Source organism: Halichoerus grypus, chromosome 1 (assembly GCF_964656455.1).
Source record: "Halichoerus grypus chromosome 1, mHalGry1.hap1.1, whole genome shotgun sequence".
Taxonomy (NCBI): Eukaryota; Metazoa; Chordata; class Mammalia; order Carnivora; family Phocidae; genus Halichoerus; species Halichoerus grypus.
The window spans coordinates 108,288,862-108,298,995 of NC_135712.1; positions in this window are offsets into that span (position 1 = coordinate 108,288,862).

The following is a 10,134-nucleotide window of genomic DNA, read 5'->3' on the forward strand; positions in this document are numbered from 1 at the left end:
ACCAATTTTATTTTTTGATCTGTGCATCCATTAAATAATGTCTTTTTGCAGTCTGCTAAATATGTTTTTCTATATATCCAATACTTACAATTATGAAGGTTACTTTTAATGAAAAAGTAATGTGCTCAGAAATTACTAAAATGCTTATATTTTGGGTATAATATCATTTAAATATTTTCCATTCTAGTGTTTTATATCATTGTAAGTAAGGTTTTAGCAACTTCAAAACTGACATTTAATTGTAAAAAATGGCAATCATAATTTTTCACTTGGCTACTTTATTTATTTATTTATTTATTTATTTATTTATTTTAAAGATTTTATTTATTTATTTGAGAGAGAGAGTGAGAGAGCACAAGAGGGGGGAGCGGGAGAGGGAGAAGCAGACTCCCCGCTGAGCAGGGAGCCCGATGCGGGACTCGATCCTGGGACTCCAGGACCATGACCTGAGCCGAAGGCAGTGGCTTAACCAACTGAGCCACCCAGGTGCCCCTCACTTGGCTACTTTATTAAAAAATTACTTTTTCTTGTATTTTTAAATAAACCTTATTTTTAAGAGCAGTTTTAGGTTCACAGAAAAATTGGGCAGAAGGTACAGAGATCCCCATATGCCCCCTCCCTCTACACAGGCACTGCCTCCCCTATTATCAGCATCCCCCACAAAGTGGTCTATTTGTTACAGTTGATGAACCTACATTGATATAATCACCCAAAGTCCATAGTTTACATAAGGATTCACTTTTGGTTTTGTACATTTTATGGATTTGGACAAATTTATAATGACATGTATCTACCTTTATAGTATCATTCAGAGTATTTTCACTGTCCTAAAAATCCTATGCTCATCTTATTGATCTTTCCCATTCCCCTAATCCTTGGAAATCACTGCTGTTTTTATTGTCCCCATAGTTTTGCTCCTCCAGAATGCCATATAATTGGAATCATACAGTATGTGGTCTTTTCACATTGGCTTCTTTCACTTAGTAATATGCATTTAAGGTTCCCCCATGATTTTTTCATGGTTTGACAGCTCATTTCTTTTTAGTGCTGAATAATGTTCTATTGCCTAGATTTACCACAGCTTTGCTTTTCTTTTCTTTTCCTTTTCCTTTTCCTATCCCTTTCCCTTTCCTTTCCTTTTCTTTCTACCTGTTCATCTACTGAGGTACATCTTGGTTGCCTACAAGTATTTGGCAATTATGAATAGAGCTGCTATAAACACCCACGTGCAGATTTTTGTGTGAATGTAAGTTTTCACTTCATTTGGGTAAATACCAAGGAGTGCGATTGCTGGATCATATGGTAAGAGTATGTTTAGTTTTGTAAGAAGGCATCAAACTGCTTTCTCAAGTAGCTGTATCATTTTGCATTCCCACAGGAATGAGAGAGAGTTCTTGTTACTCCATGCTCTTTATGCTTGCTCCCCCCCACCAGCATCTGGTGTTATCAGTGCCTGGATTTTGATCATTCTAATAGGTGTGTAGTGGTATCTCATTGTTGTTTTAATTTGCAATTCCTTGATGACCCGTGATGTGGAACATCTTTTCATATGCTTATTTGCCACCTGTGTGTCTTCTTTGGTGAGGTGTCTGTTAAGGTCTTTGGCTCATTTTCTAATCGGGTTGTTTGTTTTCTTACTGTTGAATTTTAAGGGTTCTTTGTATATTTTGGATAACAGTCCTTTATCAGATGTGTCTTTTGCAAAACAAAATTTTCCAGTCTATGATTTGTCTTTTCATTCTCTTGACATTTTCTTTCACAGAGCAGAAATTTTTAATTTTAATGAAGTCCAGCTTATCAATTCTTTCTTTCATGGACTGTGCCTTTGGTGTTGTACTTAAAAAGTTATTGCTAAACCCAAGGTCCTCTGGGTTTTCTCCTATGTCATCTTCTAGAAGTTTATAGTTTTGTGTTTTGCATTTAGGCTTGTGACCCATTTTGAGTTAATTTTTTGTGAAGGGTGTTAGACCTGTGTCTCGATTCATTTACTTCGCCTGTGGATGTTGCTCCAGCACCATTTCTTGAAAGGATGGCTCTGCCCTCCGCTGTATTCTCTTTGCTCCCTTGTCAAAGATCAGTTGACTGTATTTATGTGGGTCTCTTTCTGGACTCTGTATCTGTTCCATTGATTTGTCTACTCCTTTGCCAATACTATGATGTCTTGAATACAGCATTTGATTACTCTTTAACATTCATTTATTGTATTTTAACATTTGTCATTCTAATTTATCTGAGCAAATATTTAGCCATCCTGCTGAAAATAGTATATTGTTAAAAGTAAGTCAGAGGAGTGGGCCTATCCATTGTTTTCTATGAAATTTCCATATCTTACGTGTACTTCTCAGGCTCACTCTTCCATATTTCTTGATTGGCAATTCAATATTATAACTTTTTCCTTCTTAACTTGGCAAATTGGGTTTTTGTTTTTGTTTCTGATGGCATAAAATGATAGCTGAATTAAAAGGACACCTAGGAAACAATTTAAAATATAAAATTAATACCAATTTTATATAGAAGCTAATATACTTATTTTTGCTTGATTGACAGAGTACAAATCAGGGTGAAAACTGGCAAATGACCATGTGATACAGACTTAATGCTAGACCTCAAAAACCCTTTTTTTCTTCTTTTTAATCACACACTCTCATACTACAAATGTATAAATGTGCGTCCTTCAACACAGAACTGACAATAGTTTGTCTTTTATATGAGAAGCTACTTCTTTGTGAAAATAAAAATTTTACTTTATCAATAAAATAATAGTTACATTTATTAAGATTTGCCATGTTTGAGATTCTGTGCTATACAAATGTAGGGCAACATTTCATAAGAATCTAATACCTAATAAAATAGGTACTATTATTAGCTCTATTTTATTTAATTTTTTAAAGATTATTTATTTATTTGAGAGAGAGAGAGAGCGCATGCATGAACAGGATGAGGGGGCGGAGGGCAAAAAAACCCAAGCAGACTCTGTGCTGAGCAGGAGCCCTAGGAGGGGCTTGATGTCATGACCCTGAGATCAGGACCTGAGCCAAAATCAAGAGGCGAAGGCTCAACCGACTGAGCCACCCAGGCACCCCTATTAGCTCTATTTTAGAGATGAGATAATTAATGTGTAGAGAGGTTAGAAAGGTTGTCTAAGATTTTCCACATTTAACAAGGGATAGATCTGATCTCATCAGACTGGCTCTGGGGTCTACAATCCAGTCACCTGACTAAACTAAGAGATGCACATATTTAAGGGTTAGGGTTATCTTTAGCTTATGAAATTTCTTATTCTTAAATTTGGCACTCTATAGTATTCTTATTTTTTTTTTTGAGCCAAATCAGAAAACATTGCCAATTAAAAATGAAGTTATTGAAGGGCACCTGGGTGGCTCACTTGGTTTTGGTTCAGGTCATGATCTCAGGGCTGTGAGATTGAGCCCTGCGGTGGGATCCACATTTAGTGGGGAGTCTGCTAGAGATTCTCTCTCTCTTTCCCTCTGCCCCTCCCTCTGCTCCTCCCTCTGCTCATGTTCTCTCTCTCAAATAAATAATTGAATCTTTTTTTTTTTTTTTAAAGTGAAGTCATGGGGACCAATTAGGTAAACCCTATAAACATTTTGCCTCATTCAAATTGTTTTTTGTTGATAACAGTTAGTATGGAAGATTTATTACATTTCACTTAAATGATTAAATAGCTCTTTCAATCCATTGAAAAAATTAATATTCCTTCCAGTTATAAAGATCACCGTTTTTCTCTCTTTTTAAACAAATTTTAGGGAAAGTATTGATAAAAGGAAAATGGAAAAGATTTGTGTGTAGAAGGCAGCCATTTACAAGCCAAGGAGAGAGGCCTTAGAAGAAATCAACCCTGTTGACACCTTGACCTTTGACTTCTAGCCTCCAAAATTGTAAAAAAAACAAATTCTAATTGCTCCATAGTCTGTGGCACTTTGTTATGACAGCTCTAGCAAACTAATACAGTAAACAAGTATTATTAAGATCAAAGTAAATGTGCTAGCATAGGGACCTATGGGGGGCTTACTTTGAACCGGATACCCAGAGAACGTTTCTCTAAGGAGGAGATACTGAAACTGAGATCTAACTAGTAAGAAGCAGTCATGTGAGGAGAGGAGAGCATGCTTGCAAAGGAAAATGGGAGAGCCAAGTTTCTGCTGTTCAAAGAACTGCAGAAAGCAAGAATTCGATCTGTTAGAAAATGATGTGAAATAGGGTTGGATTCCTAAGCCAAAGTCAGATGAGGTAAAGCTTAGAAGCCAGAGAGAGGAGTCTGATTTTATTTAAGTGCAATGGGTGGTCCCAAGAGGGTGTGGTTTGGAGAAGAGATATTATGGGGTACCCATTTTAAAAAGATAACACCGGTTGCTGGGTGAAGGGTGGATTTAGGGATCAGGAGCAAGTGAAAGGACGCCAGTTAGGGGCTCCCCTGGTTGTCCAGGCAGGTGTCAGGGTGGCTTGTGCGGGCTAGTCGCTGAGGAGATGGAAAGAACTGGTTAGATCAAGGGTGAGTTTTCTAGTCAGAGACTGTGGCTCTTACTGCCAGACTGTAATTGTGATAAGGAAGAGAAAGGGATTAATAAGTTCTGGGTTAAGCAACTTGGTGAGGTTGGAAGGTCAGGAAAGAGCACATTTGGGGGAAAATCAAGAGTTCTGCTTTGGCCATGTTACTTTTTTTTTTTTTTTCCCCCCACGTTACCTTTACAGATATCAGGCAGCTAGAAATATGAGCCTGAGTTTCTGGAGTATTTCAGGGCTGGTGGTAAGGAGTTGGTACAGAGAGAGTACTTACAGCCTGAGGAGTGGACGGACTCACTCAGGGAGAGTGCATAATAGAGAAGAGAAGATGTCTTGTCTCACCAGGGGGCAGTCATCTGGAATGGTCACTGTGGATAAGACTCAGGGTAGGCCTTCATATATTTTTTTCAAAATAAATGGTGCATTTTGGCCTTGTGTGAACCGCAGGTCTGATCTAGGTAGAAGGGTAGTATCTTGCACATGGTGATCTGTTCCCAGAACCCTCACTGAGATATAGCAAAACACCCATTAAAAAAATTAACTTAGGATACTTCTTATTTCTCTTCATATGTATTTTTATTCCAACCCCTCTTAATACACTCAGAAGCTCTCCTTAATGCTTTCCTGCTACTTATTGTGCCCATTGCTCCTATGAAATTTCAAGAGACCTTTGAGGAAAATAAAAATCAGACCTTGTAAATTAACAAATTACATATTGCCTTTCCTAATATCATCTAGCCCCATCTAGCCTCCTCCCTTCTGGAAGAGGATAAACAAGGGATGAAATAAAATGGAGTTAGTTATAATGACCCACTGAATTGAGACAGAAAAAAAAATGATGCATAACTCACATTAGCCCTTTGAAAGTGTCAGAAAGTCAAATGAAATTCAAAATATGGTCTTGGCAAGTACAAGTGTCTCAAGCAAAAGATATTTTTATGACTACAAATCCAATAACTTCATTCATTAATCCACTCATTCAACATTTATTTTATTTTTTATTTTTAAAACGCTTTTTTAAAAAGATTTTATTTATTTATTTGTCAGAGAGAAAAAGAGAACCCACAAGCAGGGGGAGCATCAGGCCAAGGGAGAAGCAGGCTCCCTGCTGAACAAGGAGCCCAAAGCAGGACTTGATCCCAGGACCCTGGGATCATGACGTGAGCCGAAGGCATATGCTTAACCGATTGAGCCACCCAGGCATCCCTCAATCAACATTTATTAAGAAGCAACTATGTTTTAAGCATTCTGCTGCATCCAAGTGATATGGGAACATGACAAGCTGAAATCTAATCAAATGCTTCTACCTGGAACATTGAACCTGGAGCAAATGAAGCTTGTGGCTTCCTGTTAAGATGGTTCCTACAAAAAAAAGACTTGTTCTTTATGATTCTCTGATACTATCCTAGTTCTTATTCAGTTCCCAAACTTTGATCTCCAGCTTTTCATTGACTCCATGAGACTTTGCTAAACTTCTTATAAAAACTTTTTCTGCTTAAGAGAGCAGGGTCAATTTCTGTCATTTGAAAACAAGAGTTCTGGTTGCCAGTGTCATAATTGGAGAACTACAAAGGGCTAAATCAGAATTTCAAAGACTAAATGTGTAGACATCTCAAATGGCTATATATCAAGAATTACTATCCAAGACTCATATGCATTATAGAATGAAGGACAATTTTCTCCATGAAACCGTTTACAGATTCAAGAATAGGTGGAAGACAAAGTCTGCTTGGTACCCAGTTATTTCTTGGATTAGCTCTATTTTACTGAACCCTAACATAGCAAATGATTTCTTGCTGTCCATCTTGCCAGAGTTGAAGAATGGAAATTTGGCTAAAGGATGGAGACAAGTAGAACTAATTGCCAAGTCAAGCAAAGTAAATTAGATGCAATGTCTAAGTGCTATTAATAGAAACTCTCCCCAGAACCTTGGGGTTATAGAGCTAAGTGCCAGAGAGAATAAAACATCGAATTGGTCTAACCAATCATTTCCAATTTGATGACCAAGAAATGAAAACACTTGGGGGAGTCTATTCACAAGCTCAGAATATTTCTAGTTCTCTTTCTTTGTCAGATCTTCAGGGTAGACTTTAGGCTTTCAAGGCCAGAAGTGATAGCAAGTCATTCTAAAGTGCGCAGAAATGGGAGCATGATGAAGCATGAGCGCCCGGTTTTCTCGTTAGCCTTCTGGGTGCAAAAGATAAAGAAAACCAGTGAAAAAATGACAGTATCTTTTTTCCGGCAGCCATAGGCACCTTCGTTTTCTGCTCTTAAAAGAAATGCCACCAGAAGGCATTTATTTAAGAGGGGAAAAAGTGTTCTTTATAACTTTCACTGGAAGTTAGAAATAAAAGGAAAGAGTTCTGCTTTGCAACTTGACCTGCATGTTAGAAATAACTCTGTTGCACACGTTTAGGCCAATAGAAGCCGTATATTTATGTATCATTTTACGGCTTTTAGCACTCCTTTACATCCATAATCAAATCTGAAATATGAGGTGACTCTCAAGGGATTTCAGTAAAGTTAGTATCTCCATTTTGCTGATGAATACTCTCAGCTTAGAAAAATCAACTTGCCCTAAATCATACAGCTAAGGAATTCTGGAGCCCAGATCAGAAGATGAGTTTTCAGGATCATAATGCTTTCATAAAATAATGATATCTTTAGCTTGCATTATCATAGATAAAACATTTTTTTTCTTTTCTTTTTTTTTTTTTTTAAGATTTTATTTATTTGCGAGAGAGAGAATGAGAGACAGAAAGCATGAGAGGGAGGAGGGTCAGAAGGAGAAGCAGACTCCCTGCTGAGCAGGGAGCCCGATGTGGGACTCGATCCCGGGACTCCAGGATCATGACCTGAGCCGAAGGCAGTCGCTTAACCAACTGAGCCACCCAGGTGCCCCATAGATAAAACATTTTGATTAGATATCTAAATTTATAATAGCAACTCCAGAAGAGAAAAATGCAACATTGTGCAACATTAAGTCACCATTTCTGGCTAAATGACCACGTGGGTTAATTACTATGCATGACAGAGCTTTGATAAAATGTGATGTCATAGTCAAAATAGTTCTGGTGTGCCCAAGAACGATTCCTCAAAGGCCTATTGTTAGGAGGTTATTATAATTAGATTGAAAATTATAGAAAGAGAGATTTGACAAAATTGGACAGTACCCTTACTGGGCTGCCCCTGTGTGTTTGCTTTCAAAATATTAAATTGCCTGTTTGTTTTATAGGGGTAAGTGATTGTTTAACTAAAATTTAAAAATGGACTTGTACTGTATTAAAAATTATAGATCAGTATACATCAATTAAATTATCAATGGACACTAAGTACTTCACACTGTCATGGGGCTGGATTTACCAAGAGAAGTATATATTTAGTGCTAATTTTTAAAGAAAGCTTATAGAAGAGATGTTACCAGCCCTTGCAAATTATTATTAATAAATGCTCCAGCATTTATTATTTGATGTGAATCATATCATTTAATCCCTAAAGCAATCTGTGAGACTGGTGCTATTATTCCCATTTTATAGTTGAGATAACCAAGTCCCAGAAAAGATAATCCTCTAAATTGTCCAAAGTTATGCACCTTGGAAGCAGATGGGTGGAGAATGTGAACCCAGGTAGATTGACTCCATCATCTCTCCTCTTGATCATTATTGCCTTTATCAGATACAATGCTTATCAATAAGGGCAGGTTCCATTTACTAGACAAAAGAGATGGATTTTAATGAGTCATTTTGTTTTTGAGATAATATGACCTGAGAGATTTGTAAATAACTGGCGCACCACCATGTGCTATTGTAGTGCAAATAGTCTCAAGCTCTCACCACAGAAGGCTTGGATTTCATTTCTCAACCCACCACTTAGGTGGGTGACCAAGGGCAAGTCATAAATGTTCACAAGTTGCTATGTAAAATAGATGGAGTTAATCATTCTTGTTGTCATCAGCAGTTGCATCCTTATTTCTCATGACATAATATATGAGAAAATATTTTTAAAACTATAAAATTATGACTTAAAATTAATTACTTGTTAAGAAAAACAAAGCCCCCCCCCAAAGTAATGTGAGAAGTAACAGGGTTCAATAAAAGAAACATATTTTTAAGACTATTCTCAGAGATTCCAACTTTCTTCTTGACAACATTATTTTTTCACTGTCAGCAAGATTTTCAAGAGGTATTTACAGTAGAATTGGCATTCATTGAACCATTTGTTACCTGTGCCCTGAAACCAGTCAAAAAAAGTCGGCTGGGAAAGGTACCAGTGCTTACAGTCTGGTCAGTGATAGCTTTGAGAAAGGTTGCCCAGTTGCATTATTCAGATAATGCACATTTCCAAGAGAATGAACTGCCATTTTCATTTTCATTTATTTTTATTTTTGTTTTTTTTTAAAGATTTTATTTATTTATTTGAGAGAGAGAAAGCAGCGAGAGATAGAAAGCAAGCGAGAGAGAGAGAGAGAAGGAGAGAGAGAGAGAATGAGGGGAGAGAGGGGGGGAAAAGAGGCAGAGGGAGAAGCAGACTCCCTGCTCAGCAGGGAGCCCAATGATGCAAGGCTCAATCCCAGGACCCTGGGATCATGACCTGAGCTGAAGGCAGATGCTTAACTGAGTGAGCACCCAGGCGCCTCCCATTTTCATTTTTAATATTAAGCATTTGATAAAGTGATGGCTGAATTGAAGGTAAAAACAGAAGGAAAGATAAGAAGTGATTTTATGGAAATCAGGAGCGGAGAGCCTAATGAAGAAAATGGTTGATGATCTAGATAGAAAAGGAGCTCCATGTTTCTGAAAAACAGAGAAAGGGGCAAATAAGATGGCAGATGAAGAAAAGTGGTAAGGTGAAGTTGACATTTAAATCTGCAAACTCAGGGCACGTGGGTGGCTCAGTCGGTTCAGAGTCCAACTCTTGATCTCTGCTCAGGTCTTGATCTCACAGTTGTGAGTTCGAGTCCCACATTGGGCTCTGCCCAGGGCACAGAGTCTACTTAAAAAAAAAAAAATCTGAAAACTCAAATAGAAGTTTCATGATTAATGAAGAACTTGGAACTGATGTAGTATCCTAAATAATACGACTTGTGCTTCAGCTAGCCAGGCCTTCTCATAAAACTGAATAACTATTATGCTTGGGGCAAGTGTTGGGTTTGAGGTTTGAGAGATTTGAGGGGAATGGAATATTGAGGGGAGAAATTAAGATGACTCAATAACTTTTATTGGCATTATAAATCCCTAAAGGAATATTTTCTGTATGTGAGAACTGACAGCCCATTTCTCCCTTCCCACTTTATCCTAAAATACACTTTATCTCAGCTTCAAAAAGCATATAATACATTTATATATGCATTTACTCACACATACATTTATATATTTATATACACATACATACATACTCATACATACATATACACATACCCACTTTATCCTAAAATATACTTTATCTCAGCTTCAAAAAGCATATAATACATTTATATATGCATTTACTCACACATACATTTATATATTTATATACACATACATACATACTCATCTAAGGTTTCAGGGAGTTCAATTGATTACATATTCATCTGGGATTATATTTTGTATAGTGGAGAATGTATGCTCTATG